General features: G+C 39.1%; 1 long non-coding RNA gene across 1 annotated transcript; it reads right to left on the bottom strand.

The window, feature by feature from the left end:
- Positions 1-228: 228 nt before the first annotated feature.
- Positions 229-15594, bottom strand: LOC116475880 (uncharacterized). The gene is made up of 3 exons (XR_009210749.1): positions 15532-15594; positions 701-786; positions 229-298 (listed from the first exon to the last, which is right to left on the bottom strand). It is a non-coding gene; the product is annotated as an uncharacterized LOC116475880 (long non-coding RNA).
- Between the last annotated feature and the right edge of the window lie 465 nt (positions 15595-16059).

Genomic DNA, 16059 nt, shown 5'->3' with positions numbered 1-16059 from the left:
ATGAAAAGAAGCACTGGTAGGTTTAGACACCTATAGATTTTTCCTACATTTGAGACACGATTTGAAGATAAGAATGACCCAACACAACGTATGCGAGGAATTCTTCCAAGCATCCTCTGCTTGTCCAAGAAAGACCCCATCTGAAAAATGGTTTTAAAATAAAGCAGCCTATGAGGGAAGAAATAAGTACTTACTTACTGTTATGATGATTACAGGATGTTGAATATTGTCTGAGGTGGTGGAATAAAGGTTGGTTGTCCAAACTGATCGTCAGAACAAATGGCCATAAAGCAAGTTCCTAGAACAAACAGGTAAAGTCAGGGACTACCAGGAGCCAGGAGCATGATTCCAGGGAGTTGCAGATCTGGAAAGAGGACATGACATAGATATCAGAAAGAATTTCTAAGAGAGACAGCCACCAACACCGCAGGTGTGGTTAGCTTTTCAGAGCTGTGTGTTCACATCTGTGAGCACAGTGGCATTCTCCAGGACCAAGGAAATACCCATTGCTAAGTCATTTTTACCCCAAGCTAAATACTTCTAGAAGTCTAAGTACTTTGATTCATTACTTCATGGCTGATTATCTTTATCGAATTCTTCATAAATATTATTTTAAAATGAAAGAGCTGTAGGTAGAATACTACTGATTTTTATCTCTACATATTAGCTGATACTCCTTTCAGTATTAATATTCTATTACCTTATGGAAGAATGTGAATGGGTCTTTCCTCATTTGCTTCATTTTCATGTATCTCTGGACTCTCATGAATGGATGTTTTTCTTTTTCTAGAAAGAATATATGTGTGCACAGATTAAAATGTTTTCTAATGGAAAATCCGTCCTACTAATGGCATTTTACGTAAGTATTGGAAGAAAAATAAGAATAAACAAAAAAATTCCCAATTAGGTATTTATATCTTCTAATATAGCAAGCAGAAAATAATTTTAAAGTTGCTAAGATTAACTTGTCATTCTTAACCCAAAGAAAGCCTATTCAGTTATGTCACTAACCCCGAATAGAAAATATATCCACACAACTTCACTACAGCCAATCTGGCTGCCAGGGTTGACCTGAAGTACAAAACCTACACTAAAAAGGTAATACGCTAAAAGACCAATGACAAATAACTACTAACAATGGTCTGTGCCAAACCAACCCACAAGCCAGGGTGAATTCACCAGACGGTAATCTCATAACCTGAGAAGTTACTGAATTATTTGTACAGCTTTGGTACTAGACATGTCCTGAAACCCCTAGACACTGTACTGGAGAAGGGCATCATGGGAATGTGCTTCCTACTTGGTGAAAAGCATTCTGCTTCCTGCAGAGAAAATCATGGCTCCAACGGTAGTGTTGGTGGTGTGATCTGAGAAGATAAGGAACAATGCACACCACCTAAATATCCTTTCACACACCTTTTGGGCTCAATAATTATTCCCTAATAAAATTTTTAAAATTATAGTCATATATATACACTATGTATAGTGTTTATATATACATATATACTGAATGTTTATGAAATATATACATGGACTATTATAGTGCATATGTATATGTATAGTATGTATGCAGTATGTATAGTCCATGTATATATTTCATAAACATTCAGTAATGTGTAATATATATTCATAACCCTTACATAAGAGGATTTGTGAGTTTAAATTTTTCTCAGAGTGTAAAGATTACAGATATTTTATCATTTTATCTCTCCTTTTAAACGTATGTGTTTCCTTTGATAAAGGACAAAGTAAGATCTATGAACCCAATCATATTGTCATTTTGCCCTCAGATATCAGAAAGCTCAGAGAGCACATTAATTCTCAATTATATTTAGTAGTCTTAACCTACGTTTTCGGTCAAATTTTCTCACCCAACTTCAAATTTCCTCATCCTCACTATTTGGGTTTTGATTTGTTAACTTCATTCGAATTATTGTTTTACTTATGCACCTAACATTAAAAATAATTCATGTCCTTTTTTGTTCATAAGTACAATACATACAGATATCATATTTGATATACACATTTATACATATGTACATATCCAACAAAAATAAGACAATAGCTAGCTATTATTTATTTACACTTTATAATGAAAGTGTACTACTTTTTCCCAAATGGAGCCTGAAAATGGGTCTTGACATGAAACAAGGAACCTGGAGGGTATCGGGAACAAAAAAGCCAGGGCCCAGATGGTGGATGCTGAAAGCACCATTCTTTGTTACATTTACTACCAGGCAACTTTGTCCAGGGAAAAATCTCTGTTTCTGAGCAGGCTCAGAATGGAGAGGAGAGAGATAAAGGAGAGTAGTAAGTAGGTCCTTAGTAGTCAGGGGATTGCCTAATAAGAGTTGAAATTTAGTTCCCCCTGATTGTTCTGGAGCAAGCTCTGGAGCCAATTCTTAGTCAGGGAGCCACCAAAGAGAAAAACAGAAGCCCATGTCAACTCTAGAACTTCTTAGTCTCTTGGAGCCGCTAAACCGGAGAGGATCATGGATCATCAGCCTCTGTGGCTAAAAGAAAAGCAGGCACACTTAGATTTTTACCCCACAGGAGGGGTGAAGGTAGGCTGATAAGTGCTCATATAATGGTACTTTCTTTTCTTTGTTACCTCACAAGAATTGTTCTGCAAACAGATGGAATATTTTTTATATTTTGTCAATAGAGGAGATCAATTCAGTTACAACCACTCAACTCAGATCACATCCAAGGCACTTTGATAAGCCACTGCAACTAATGATAAATCTCAATCAATTTCCTGGTTGCTGTTATAGTTGCCCAAGCCCTGGTAACAATCTGGAGCCTTTAAGACCAGCATAGAGTAGGAGCTAAGAGAAATCTACCAATAAGGTGAGGCCACTATGGGAAGAGATCAGCAATCTCACTGGAGCATTGCAAATGCTTGCATGTGTCTGATCAAGCTGCAACATTACCAACATCTCATTCCAAGGGGCAGGGGAACGAGCACAGAAGAACGTCCAGTCAATGGAAGAGGTGTCCAGTCAACTGGCAGGCAGAGTCAGATTACACTTGATAGATATTCAAGTCTCTCTAATAAATGCTTGAAGCAGAGAGAAGAACCTGACAGGAACTTGGAAATCAGGTTGAGTACCAGGTAACCCCATGGCCTAGGATCCGGTCCCAGGAAAAAAACTAGAATAGGAACCAGAAGGCAGGAGCCCATCAAGCAGATCTATACAGCAGATTGGCCATACTTCCAATGGGATTGCAAGAATAAGTGAAGATGCAGACCTCTGCTTAGCCTGAGCTGAATCTTTCTCATGTACCAGACAATTAGCTCAAATTAACAGACTATTTACAGATAGTTCTCAATGGTAGGAAAGGGACTCTCAGTGTATTGTTTCTCAAGTTCCCACCACTTCAGGAACCAAGCAGGGTGAAACAAGCCTGTGGATGGCAGGCTGGAATACCCAGAGCTTCAGTTTCTGCCTGCATCTGATGTGGAGCCTTTCTTTGCCCCTGAAACGATGGCATCTGCAAATGGGAGTGAGACAGTCCTGCAGAGAGCAGAACCCAGGTCCACAGGAGCATCACAGCGGGATAAAGAATACATAAGGGAAGATAAATCAGTTCAGAAGTCCAGCCTTGAAAAAGAAAATGACCTTCACAATTTGATTATATATTAAATTTCAGGCCAAATATTGATGCTACAAAGGATAATTTTATTGTAATTTTTATGAATAATTCCCAAGATACTTTATTCTCGCTTTAGAAACTTTTTCATCTAAATATTTTACATAAGCCCTTCTTTCTTAAAAAAAATTCAGAATTTTTATAATACATCAACCTGATGTGTTTTATAATACATGCTGCTTGAGTTAATGAAAATCCTGAGATGAAACTTATTACTTAAATTATTTTAAGGTACATTATACAGCTTGTAGAAATCTGCCATTTTCCCCTCGGGATAAACCACTTTCCTCTGGTTTAGCATGATAAAGACTTGAAATTCGCAAATTCAGGCATTATAAATCACTGTATCCCTTTGAAACACAACTGGTCAATTGTCTTTCTCAGCTAAAATGTATTGAGTTGCTATTTTGTAGACTATTATAATCCAGGATACAAACTAAACCAAAATTAACTGTATGTAAAATCTATTACAGAGGAGCTTATAAACATACCACCTAAAAGTTTTACACAATAACAAGAAAAAGGGAGATTTAACATGAAAATTACTATAGGGAATACGTATTTATAATTAACTAATGACTACCGATTATTCCACATTGTAACTAAATTATGATAGATCATAATTAAAAGCAATGAGTTTTACTCTTTAAAATAATTACAAACTCTGAGGTTTTTGTTGTTGTTGTTGTTGTTTTTGTTTGCCTATGGTGCAAACAGTCTGAAGAAGGAGAGGAATAACTGGGGCTACCTCATATATCTACTCCATAGGAAGGAAATAAAGTGTCCCCTATTTTATTCATGGCATGGTGAGGAACATAGTTAAAGTACACCGATGCTCATACAGCCAGGGATGGTTTCGTGCACATGCAAGCTGCACATCGCACAGGGTCTCACACTCTGAAGGGCCCTGCCCTTAATCTAATGCTCTATCACCAACTTGAAGAGTCTTCATAATTTTCGAAGGAGGAATCTTGCATTTTCACTTTATTCTGGGCCCCTCAAGTTGTGTAGCCCATCCTGCATACAGAGAGGCCCATTAAAACCAAGGAACATCATCTCTATTGGCACAGGACTTCACACAGTGTCTGATGCATGGGACAGTAAATGTTCATTGAATGAATTAAATAAAGTCTACTCCCTAATTTTCAAGACAGATTTTGGTCTGCTCCAAACAGTTGATTTTCTTTCAAGCCTATGGGGGAAGAAACAATCAAAGAAGGGAATTTTCTGCCACTGAAAATATTTTCCCATATCAACTTAGCCATATTAATCTCTTCCCCTTTTTTAACAACATGCAATTTATTAAACTGTGTGTGACCACGGTTATGCTGACATCCAATGCAGGCTGAGCACATCCAGAGAACCTTGGGATATCCAGGCGGCAGGCCACCAGAACTCCTTTTAAATGAGGACCCATATCCATAAATATTCTTTAAGAAAATAAAAAAAAAGGTAACTTGGAAATTTGGCAGTTAGACCCCTGAATCCCTTGAACAAAGAGAGAACTCTCAAACTCTGGATTTAGCAAGGCAGTGAGTCATCCTTTTTCAGGAAGAGCTAGCAAGGTGACTTGACTTGGGCAAGAAGCATTGCTCCAAGGTTGGATCTCACTCCTATGCACTTCTGTAGGTAGGTCTGGGGATTCTTGCACAGCTGGTATCATATTATTTGTTATAGCACAACATCGGCTATAGGGATGAGCTTGGTGGCCACATATTAACCATATGACCCTGCTCCTATGGCCATAGTGATTGAGCAGTATGTGGGCACATGTCTCCAGGAAAGCTCCTTCTCTGATATTTTGAGCCAAGACATACAAAGCTAGAGTCAAATAGCAGGAGCTTTTTCACAACATGAATTTCTACCAAGCCAAGCTTGAAACACATTATTTCAGCCTAGTTGAATTCACACACACACACACACACACCTCATATTATTTTTCCCTAAAGCAGATGCTTTGTCTGTTGAGCTTTTGCTTAGCACAGCTCCTGGCATCTTGTATAGCTGTCTGCTCACATTGGACATTTAATATATACTTTGCTGTTTTAAGCAGACTCCTGAGAGACTCTTTCAAATAACCCAAGTCTAGGGATGAAATAAAATCTCCAAAGTTGTTTTTAAAGAAGGTACCAAAGAAGGGATGCCGACAGCCATCGCACCTTCTCCTCAACCACTGTGTCAGAATATGCCCCTGAAAGCAGAGTTTCTTCACATCTATGGTTTCCTGTGGTGAGTATCTGGCTCGCCTTGAACTCTAACCACCTGGACCTCAACCCAGTTGGTCGTGGCATGTCATGGTGGATTCTCTCTTTGCTTGCCTTGCCTCTCTTCTTGATTGGATGAATGCTTTACCTCCTAACCCAGAGCAAACACAAACAAACTGGCTTCCTCTTGCCATGTCATAGGACCCTGGGCTCTAGATTTCCAAACTGTACTTTTTACCACTCACTTGAATTATATTTGGCTGTTCCATGCCTGGCTCCTTTGGACCATAATAACCCTGGTGCTATCCATGATCTTTCCTTCTTTTCATCCTTCCTTCTCTAATTTTCATGCTCCTTTTGGACAGACACTAAATGAGGATTTACTGTTACTCTAAAGAAGCAAAATTGAGGAAGACAGAGTTTTTTACTTCAAAGAAGTCATAATCCAATGAAAGAGACTGCCAATTAAACAAGCTGTTAGCACACAATATGATAAATATTTTCTTGATATATACACAGTGAATTGCTTCATTCTTCTGAGCAAAGGCAGGGAAAAAGCTACAAAGCAGATGATGATGTCTGACCTAAATTTTAAGGACTATCAATTATTTTGCCTAAACGCTATGCTATTGGCCAATGTTTTCACACATTACTTCCAGGCAATATGAAAAAGAGAACTTGTAACATTAGATTTACATCCTAGAAATTTCACTCAGGTAGGTTTGGGTGACTTGAGGAGAAGGTAGAAAAATCTGTTGTTTTTAGAATTTGTAAAACATCATTAAGCCTTTTATCTGTTTTTCACAGTTCATTATATTTACCATTTTCCTTTCATTTAGTAAAAGTATTTAATGATGTCTTAAGGGGTGCCATGACAGTAATAACAAAACAATAATCTCAGCTGTTCCTGAGAGATTTTCTATATTTTATTGCTGAATTTTAAAAATTACTAAATATAACTAAATTACCAAAAAATCATTAGTTAAAAGTTTAAACCATTACTAAAACATATTTTCACTTTTATTACTAACATGGTTTTTAAAAGTTATCATACATGTTTTTATTATAAAATATAAATATAAGAATTGTCACATATAAATAATCAACCATGATTGCCCTTATATATGGGTAAAATTTTACTACTGATTTACTCTGTATGAAAGTATCTCTATAATTATCTGATACTGAAATTTAAAATTCTAGTATCAGAGATGAGGCTTTAGATTTGATACAAAGTCATTTTCCAAAAATACCTTAAAGTATTTCAGTGGAACACTGACTGGAGCGATAACCATTATCAGACAACAGCACCTTCAAGAGAATTAGGTTATCAAATGTGCTTCACCTGATAACTAAGTTCAAGTAGATTACTGAGAAAATGGGATTCTTAACAGAGTGGAGAAAATACTAAGAAAGAGATGAGAACTGGCCTAAGTAAGATTTTTAATCACAGGCACTAGAAAGCATAAAACGTAAGGGTATTGTGTGTTTTAGGGAAAGATAGGATAATATAAGATAAGAGAAGAAATTGGAAAAGAGAAGAAAAGCAAAGATATAATCACCATTTTTCTATCACTGACCACAAACTCTTCTCAGGATGAGCCTTACAGAGAAAATTATTATGCACATTAAAATAGCTAAGGGGTGGCAGTTGTTTCAGAACCAGCACCAGATATAAACACCAAAGTTCATTCCTCTAGTGAAGTAGAACTAGAAATTTGTTGTCAATTAACTGAGAACTCTGAAAAAAACTACTGAAGGTTCTGAAAATAAACAAATCAGGCAGATGGCAGAGAGAAAAGAAAACTGGGCATTATTTTCTTTTGTTGTTGTTCATTCTCACAACTTTGTCTCCAGGATGAACTCCAGTCATAGAGTGGTTTGTCAGTGGCAGCAGCCACAAAACTTCTAGGGGAACCCCATATTTCTGCCCGGAAGCAGGTCTTGCACGCTGGAGAGTGTAAGGGAATCCCAGGATATTGAGACCTAGAAAAGGAGATCTACTAAATCCATAAATCTATACAAGGCTCAGGCTTACTCCTCATCTGTGCATGTGTGGGGCAGACCCAAACCAGCACAGTAAAGGCTTTGAGAAATAAACTGAGATTTAAACCACTGCCCATGTCTCAGACTAGCATCTGAGTTATTCATGTGAGGAACACACTCAAACTAGCATTGAAAATGCTTTGAGAACTGAACTGAGATATAAACCACAGCCATAAAAGATCGGACAGAACACTTGATCTTAACCAACACAAGTTGTTTGCCTTCTCCAGAGGATTATATATCAACATTCTCCAGAGGATTATAACCAGATCCAGAGACTGTACATTATAACATTCACATCATCCAGGATAAAAGCCAAGATTACTCAACATGGCAAGAACCAGGAAAGTCTGACTGATTCTCAAGGGAAGATACAATAAACAGATGCCATTCCCAAGATGACTCGATGCTGGAACTATTAGGCAAAGGCTTTAAAGCAGCTGTGATAGTTATGCTCTGTGAGTTAAAGAATAACACATTTAAAAAGAACAAAAGGATAAGAGTTCTTAGAGGAGTGCATACTACAAAAAATAACCGAATGGACATTTTGGAACTGAAAAAACAATATCTGAAATTTTAAAAATTACCAGATGGGCTCAGCAGAAGATTGGAAATAAGAGAGGAAAAAAATCAGTGCATTTGAAGATGAATCAATAGAAGTTATTGTTACAGGACCTTTGGGGTGTCACTTTTCTGGCCTGAAACCTCTGGCCAGTGGCACCTTAGCACAAGCTTTGCTAGGGCCCACTGGGCGCATTCCACCCATTCAGCCTGGCAGATTGTGCTCAGCTCACACTACCAGCCTGGATTCCACACCTGCCAAGGGCGAGTCAGGTGTGCAGCAGCGAGCACAGGGTCCAGCCACTGCACAGACACACTGGCTGCTGCAGCTGGGCAGGTGCCCCAGGTGCCAGCATGGACACCAGCTCTCTGCAAGGCTGTGGCTGGACCAGGCACACTGCAAGCAGCTTCCCAGCTGGCACTGGGGAATGCAGTGGTGCCTGGAAGCTTGGACATGCCAGGTACCACAGGATCCCAAAGAGGGAGTCACAGCCCTGGCTTGGAAAGCTCCTAGGTCTGGTCTCCATGAGGGGCCATAGCTCTTCTCTCCTTCTCTTCACCTGCAATGTGGCAAGCAAGGGGCAAGTGTCAGCCTGTTTGTGTTATAGCTCTTTTAGCTCCACCATTCAGCAGGTCCTGAGTTCCTGTCCTGCAACCAGGAAGAATGAAGTATGCCAACAAGTGGGGGGTGAGCAAATTGAAGAAGAGCTTTATTGAGCAATAGAATAGCTCACAGGAGGTCCACAGGGGGTAGCTCCTTTCTACAGCCAGGTGTCCCGACAAGTGTTCAACTCCTAGCAGAGAGGAGACCCTGGAGTGGGAAGCTCCTCTCTGCAAGCAGGTCATCCCATCATCTCTGCAGTTCTCAGCAGAGAGGAGGCCCTGGAGTGGGTTGCTCCTCTCTGCAGGCAGGTCATCCTATTGTCTTCCCAGCTCCTAGCTAAGAGGAGGCCCTGGAATGGGTTGCTCCTCTCTGCAGGCAGGTGATCCCATTGTCTTCCTAGCTCCTAGCAGAGAGGGGGCCCTGTAGTGAGTTGCTCCTCTCTGCAGTTGGTAGTCCAGACATCTCTGCAAGTCTCTGAAGACCTCAGCAGAGAGGAGGCCTTAGTGTGAGTAGTTCCTCTCTGTAGCTGGTCATCCCAACATTTCCTGCTGTCAGCAGAGAGAGTAGCTCCTCTCTACCGCTGGTCCTCCTGTTGTCCATTTAGTTCCGGCTGAGCCTTAGGCTTTTATGGACATCACTGGAGAGGAAGTACACACTGATTGGTATATTGACAGCCATGGGCAGCCCAGAAAAGGCACTACAAATTCCCACTCTGGTCTGTGGTAGCCCGGCTCCCAGCCTTCAGGCCCTCCCTGGCCTGAAGGTGGGTCCTCAACAGGGACCCAGGAATCTATCTGTCTCCTGCTGCCATTCATGGTGCCCTGGCTTGGCCTCAACTTTGCTCCAAGATCAGAGCCAGGGATGACAGCAGGGAGAAGCCAGGCAGTGGGAGCAGGCACTTCCAAGCCTTCAAGGTCAGGGGTGCCTTCCCCAGCCCCCAAAAGCAATTTGAGAGGCTGCAGTTGTGCTCTGGTGGGTGGAGCTTCTTCCTGCTCCATGTAGTGGGAGGCCCAGGTCTGCAGCCACAATTTGGGTGGCTGCCGTGGCACCTGGGGAGCTCCCACCCCAACTCAGAAGAGGCGAGGATGTTGCTTTTCCCTTCCAGCTCCATGGAGCCCGCAACCCTGGTGGCGCTTCCCTGCCGCAGCTGGCATGATGGCAGCAGCAGGCCATCTGGAGCTGCAGCTGCCATCATTATCTAATCTGAAGAAAAGAGATAAAACTATATTTTTTAATTAGCAGGACTTAGAGACCCATGAGACATTATCAAAAGGTCTCCATACAGGACATTGGAATCCCAAAAGGAGAGGAGAAAAAGATTCAGGTAGATTATTTGAAAACACTCAGTGGCCAAAAATTTAGTAAGTAGTGGAAAAAGATATATGTTAACAGATTCAAGAAGTCCAGCATGTCCTTATTGGAAAACAATTCTCTATGGCATTTATACACATTTTATGTCAGCTTTTATTTCAGATTATATTTTCAAGCATGTCTGTATAGCAAATAACCTTGAGTAACAGAGACAGTATCTCACTCTGAGGCACAGGGTAGATTTGTTTCATGACCATTATAATAAAAAATAATGTCTTTTTTCAGGCAAAAGTTGGGTATGTCTGTTATCAGTACCCTCTCAAATTTCAGCCTTTCCTCAGCTATAATTCAAATCTACTACACATACAGCATTTTCCTGGGCTACTCCAAGTCACACTATGGGACTTTGGAGGCAGGTAAACCAATGAGTATATGAAGCTCATGCTGCCTGCAGTGCCATGAATAATAAAATCCTTTGTCTCTTACCCAGGAGTACTGTATCTTCTACCAGCATCCATGAAATTGTTAGCTTGCAGGTAAAGTAAAAATCTCAGACCCTTCACAGTTCTTAACTACTGCCAAACAAGATAATCTCAAAAATAAAAATCATTCCTGGATTCATTATAATCTAAATTTTGAAACCAAACATAAAGAAAAAATATTGAAAGTAGCTAGAGAAAAAAAACTATGACACATAGTGGAACAACGATTTTAATTACCCTGAGTTTCTCATCAGAAACAATTGGGGGCCAGAATGCAGTGGGAAAACATCTTTAAACTGCTGAATAAAAGTCAACCCAGAATTCCATATTCTGCAAAAATGTCCATCAAAAATGGAGAAAAGATGACATTCTCAAATGAAAAAAAAATCTAATAAAATCTATCCACAGCAGATATTATCTACAAGAAATGATAGAATAAGATTCTTCAAATTGAAGGGGAATAAAACCACAAGACTATTGGACTCTTTAGAAATAAAGAACAGCAGAAATGATAAATATATGGATAAATTAAAAGACTTTTTTCTTTTAAGCTCTGCTGAAAGCAAAAATTATAACATTCTATTCTGGATTTTCAATGTATGGAGATGTTATATGATATTTTACCATGAAGGACAAACAGGTTAAGGAGCTATATGGTTGCAAGTTTTCTATATTTAACATAAAGTGGTATAATATAAGCCACATTAGACTATGAAAAGTTAGGTATTTATGTTGTAATACCTAAAGCAATCACTGAAAAATAATACAAAGATGTATAGCCAAAATTCAATGTTCAAATAATCCAAAAGAAGGTAGGAAGAAGTGGAGTGGGGGAAAATAGCTGAGAAACAGAAAATTCAGGGGATAGAGAACAAATAATAAAATGGTAGACTTAAATCCAGTCATTTCAATAATTTTATTAAAAGTTAAAGATCTACTTCCAAAAAATAGCGTAGGAGGAATCACCTCCCAACTCATTCTATGAGGGCAGTACTACACCGATATCAAAACCAGACAGACAGTGAAACGAGACTTAAAACTACAGGAAATAAAATAAATTTCAATTTACATATTTGATTAGAAATAAAATATGTTATGCATAGAAGTATATGCCCATAATAACACATATTAATAATACTATAACAATAGGATGTTTTACCCTAAACATTAGGCATTTTTATCCTAAAAAGTATGGTAGAATCTTAGGAGAGAAATTGAATGAAAATATAAATTTTAGAAGGAAAAGAAACAATGTAAAATTATTCTTAAGGAAGAACTCGCTCATATTTTATAATTGATAATAGCAGGTCAAATTACAATCATATTTAGATTCTACTGGACACATTTTAAGAAGCATTTTAACAGTTTCTTTAAAAATATCAATACTTACCATGCTCCAGAAATTACATTCTTTGTAACTATTAAAGTTAAAGTGATAAATTTTAGACAATAACTTGAAAATGTATGATGAGGTTTACAGATTTTGAAAATCATTTTGAGGTTAAAAGAAGTTGAAGACTACCAGAAGAGAGAAGATTATGACAGCTAAGCTATGAAGCATAGAGCTCTGTGGTAGAAGGATATAACAGGAAGTAAAAAAGAAGTCTTCTTCTTTTGAACACGCAAAGAATGTGAAACAGCCAGCCATATCCCGACTTCCCTGTCTCTGGCACTGTTGGTACTATTCAGAGGAAAGTAGGTTAGATATCTGCAGTGGGTGGGGCTATCTCTTCTCTCACCAACTGGTCCTCTGGGAAGTGACTCCTCCCCTCTGCCAGGCGGTTGAGTGAATCCTCTCCCTCCTACACACACATAACCCACCCAGCAACATCTCAGCAAGGGCGTGGGCAGAGGAGCGCTGAAATTTGATAAACCCGAGATTTTGAGTATTATCTGAAACCATTTGATAATTCCATAGAATTGTTCTAAGTTTATACCTTTTTTCTACTTTTGATTCTATTGGATATATTTGAGTGATGTAACCGTTTTCTTTTAAACAGTTTAAAATTTGAGTGATGTAACCGTTTTCTTTTAAAATATCAATAATTATAACCAAAAGTACATCTTTTGCAACAATATATAATTATGATTTTTTAAAATGTAGATATTAACCTCAAAATGTATGAGGGAGTACTTAAGATTTCTCCCCATGGGCAAGGGTTCAGGAAACAAAACAAAGAATATACATGTTTTTCGGCACATTTAAACATATTTCAAGTAACACCTGCAACCTTAGTACCTAAGAATTTTCCAGGAAGAAAAGAAGTAGAAACTATATAAAATGAGAAACTGACTGGTTACATCAGAAAAACCCCTCCCTTTACTAAAACATCACAGCCGGCTGGGCGCAGTGGCTCACGCCTGTAATCCCAGCACTTTGGGAGACCAAGGCAGGTGGATCATCTGAGGTCAGGACTTCCAGACCAGCCAGGCCAAGATGGCGGAACCTGTCTCTATTAAAAATGCAAAAATTAGCCGGGCATGGTGGTACACGCCTGTAATCCCAGCTACATAGGAGGCTGAGGCAGCAGAATCACTTGAACCCGGGAGCAGATGTTGCAGTGAGCTGAGATCGCGCCACTGCACTCCAGCCTGGGTGACAGAGCGAGACTCTGTCTTAAAAAATAATAATAAAAATAGTAAAATAACAGCTCGTGAGTGGCTCTGTTTCCATGACCTGGGTCAGAACACATTCTCTTTGAAAAACAGCATCTAGAGTATTATTCAAGAGGAGTATAGCATTTGGGGTAGAAGACTAATTCCTATAAAGGAAAAATATACACTTGGCCGTACACTTTCTATAACTCTCCCTAAAAGTAACACAATATCAAAATATTTTCTTCCAGAAAAATGAGGAAAATGTAATTAATCATTTAGCTACATACATTGTAAAACATAAAGTTTAGTTATTTTTGTTTTTTGACTATGTTTTGCACAGAGAATTTTCCTTCAAGAAAAAATAAAACAAAAAGAGTGACAGACAAGGAACATCATCTCCAGTAGTTATCTGGCCCACAGCAGGCATGTCCCTCCAAACACACAATGCTTCTGGTGCTGGGTGTGGTGAACAGGCACATGACCCATGCAACCTCCTTTTGGTGCACTTTTCTGCAGTCAGAGTACATGCCTTGGGCTAGGACTCCAGATACGATTAAGTTCCCCCAACACTTGTACAATAACTAAAAGGTGGAACTGAAAATGAGGCTGTACCTCCATGGCTTCTCTTGGTCTTCCAGATCATGGCTGTTCCCTGATCATGACAACTTTACTGATCACAGGAAAAGCAATAGCTCTTTTGATAACCTAGTTCCGTGATATGAATTCAAAGTGGTCTCTGAAAGCTTAATTTTCTGTTTCCTCTATTTTCCCACTGATTCTATAATCAATTTAGTGATGATAATTACCATAATTAATCCTTTCTCTTAACTAGCTGGAGTGGTTTCTGACTGATACACCTCTGTTGGCCTGGACCACCTGGCACAAGCTGCTAATCACAAAGTACTTTCCAGATTCCATTCTCCAGAAGGTAGATTAATAGTGAAGGCTGCATCTGAACTCTGTATACTCAGCCTCAGCCTTTCTCATCAACAGCCCAAGGACCTCAGTATTCCTTTCTCAAGAGTAGCAAGTAACTGACTTTCCCATTTATACCTGGTGCTAACTCAGAGCCCCCTAATGTTCCTGGCTGACTCTGCCAAGCTAGTTTGGAGCTCCAAACAGGAGTCATCTTTGGTCTACGTTGTCTTACATTCCTATACCCATTTGTCTGAATCACCTTGCTATGCACATCCCAATTAAATGTCTCTTTTATTCCTGGAAATTAGACTATATGGAAATTGTTTAGTTAATTCATTACATTTCCTGTTCTGTTCATTTAGACTACAGCAGTAACATCTCACATCTCTTTTTAAAAAAAAATCAAACAAGGATTCTGTGCAGGTGTCACAGCTTACCGATTTTCTATCTCTAATTCCCTCTTCTTCTGAAAAATTGAAGGCGCCTGTTTGCTTTAAATAGTAATTTTATCAACACACACAGGCCAGTAAAATTATTTTAATTTAGGCTGTTTGATACAGTGCACAAGGCTCCCAAGAGGAAACAAAATACATTTTGCCTCCCCAAAACTCACTTCCATCCATAAGTAATCAAATGTAAATTACCTTAAACCTGCATGCACTTGAAACTACATCCATCAGAAGGTATTACGCCTGTAATAAGGTCCTTAAGCCATGTCTGTAATTTTCCTAGATCTGCCTATTTACCTGGTAGAATCTGGACTCTTTTCCAACCTACTAAATTCTTCTGTGTTATTATTTCCAGATAGCATCGTCCCCATACACGTCTATCACGTATTTTCACCTATTTGTTGTGTAATAGTACTAAAAATAGATCCTACTGCATAGGTCTACTTCATGTCCTCTATTTCCTGGCCATATAATCACTACCTTCTGTGAGCTCATGGCCATGTGCCTTTCGTGTTCTGTGCACCTTTAAATACCATGCCTGCCTTCCCACGAGGGCTGTGGGAGGACGGCAAAGACATTGGAGGACGTTCGAGTTGAGCAGATCATCTGTCAAATCCCAGTGTGAGTTGAGTGACACTGAGCAACTGATTGAACTGTTTGAGCTTTCGTTCCCTCATCTATAAAATGGGATTTATAATACTTACCTTATTATGGCGTCAGAAAAAACAAATGAGATAATTTATGTAGAACACCTGGCTCAGCACCTGGTAACGTAAAAGATAAAAGGATGAGTCTTTTGAAATGTAATTCTCCAGATGTGGTTTTATAACTCAGCCTATTGCTCATGACTAATAGAGGATTTGTTTAAAACCCCTAGAGGCACTTCCCCAGATGCCATATGATTCATTTCTGAAAACAGTCATCAAAAACTTTGTTTTAATTTTAGGAAATGTGCTGTAGATTGACTGAAATTTAATGTCATAATTATACAGGTAGCAAGAGGTGCCACTGGGCCTTCCTCTGGCCTCCCTCTCCCTCCTTCATCTGCTTTCTCACAGATCATTCCTCTAGCAATATTTCTCTCCAGGCCCATTCAGGACAGAAAGTAATTTTTCTATGTCTTGGCCTTTGTACTAAAGACTGTCTTCCCAATTCCAACCTCAAAGTGCCCAATTCTGCTAATACATTGTTTTCCATAGTAGTATTCTTCAAACAAATCTTGTGTTTGTGCT

This window comes from Hylobates moloch, unplaced genomic scaffold, assembly GCF_009828535.3.
Source record: "Hylobates moloch isolate HMO894 unplaced genomic scaffold, HMol_V3 SCAFFOLD_2, whole genome shotgun sequence".
Lineage (NCBI taxonomy): Eukaryota > Metazoa > Chordata > Mammalia > Primates > Hylobatidae > Hylobates > Hylobates moloch.
The sequence above is the reverse complement of the archived record's forward strand: the minus strand, read 5'-3'. Positions and strand labels throughout refer to the sequence as shown.